The sequence below is a fragment of the Schistocerca serialis genome, unplaced genomic scaffold, assembly GCF_023864345.2.
Source record: "Schistocerca serialis cubense isolate TAMUIC-IGC-003099 unplaced genomic scaffold, iqSchSeri2.2 HiC_scaffold_1036, whole genome shotgun sequence".
NCBI classification, from domain to species: domain Eukaryota; kingdom Metazoa; phylum Arthropoda; class Insecta; order Orthoptera; family Acrididae; genus Schistocerca; species Schistocerca serialis.
The window spans coordinates 52,501-53,714 of NW_026047224.1; positions in this window are offsets into that span (position 1 = coordinate 52,501).

A 1,214-nucleotide genomic window follows, 5' to 3' on the forward strand; every position below is an offset into this window, starting at 1 on the left:
CTCGCCGTGTCACTAATGTACAGAGATACAACAGTTTCGACTGGAACCGGATTAAACGTATACACGGCGCTGATTAGTAATACATAGACCCATCAGAATACAGATAATATATACAACTGTCCGTATACATGCTGAAAGACTCTGCTCACAATCACAACCACACGGCAGCCACACACTCTTATCACGCACTACTCTCCGCCTGTAACACGCACACAGACAATATGTAAGCACCAGCATGGAACAACACCCAGTGCATCCTCTCCGCCACATGAGACAATCCACACTGTCATAACCAGACTGGGAGGTCCACTCAGAAAACGGAATATCCCACCCCCCCGACAACCACCATTGCTCAGCTAAGCCACCAACACCCACACATGTCCTACACAGGGGTGCACCCAACATCACAATACTGCCTCCTCTCACAGCACACAAACAATGGCAGGAATGAAAGACACAGGTCTGCCACAAGCATGGAATCGGAGCGCCGCCTGTCATGAGCCAAAGGTGCATCCTGACGTGGCAAATCAGATGATGCCGCAGGCATCCACTTACTATAATCACAATCAACAAACCGACCGGCCGCCCCCCCCCCCCCCCCATTACACCTTTCCATACAACAATGTGTACCTTAACCTAAACTATACTGTACCTTAACCTAAACTATACTGTACCTTAACCTAAACTATACTGTACCTTAACCTAAACTATACTGTACCTTAACCTAAACTATACTGTACCTTAACCTAAACTATACTGTACCTTAACCTAAACTATACTGTACCTTAACCTAACCTATACGGTACCTCAACCTAACCTATATTGTGCCTCAACCTAACCTATGTTGCGCCTTAACCTAACCTATGTTGCGCCTTAACCTAACCTATGTTGCGCCTTAACCTAACCTATGTTGCGCCTTAACCTAACCTATGTTGCGCCTTAACCTAACCTATGTTGCGCCTTAACCTAACCTATGTTGCGCCTTAACCTAACCTATGTTGCGCCTTAACCTAACCTATGTTGCGCCTTAACCTAACCTATGTTGCGCCTTAACCTAACCTATGTTGCGCCTTAACCTAACCTATGTTGCGCCTTAACCTAACCTATGTTGCGCCTTAACCTAACCTATGTTGCGCCTTAACCTAACCTATGTTGCGCCTTAACCTAACCTATGTTGCGCCTTAACCTAACCTATGTTGCGCCTTAACCTAACC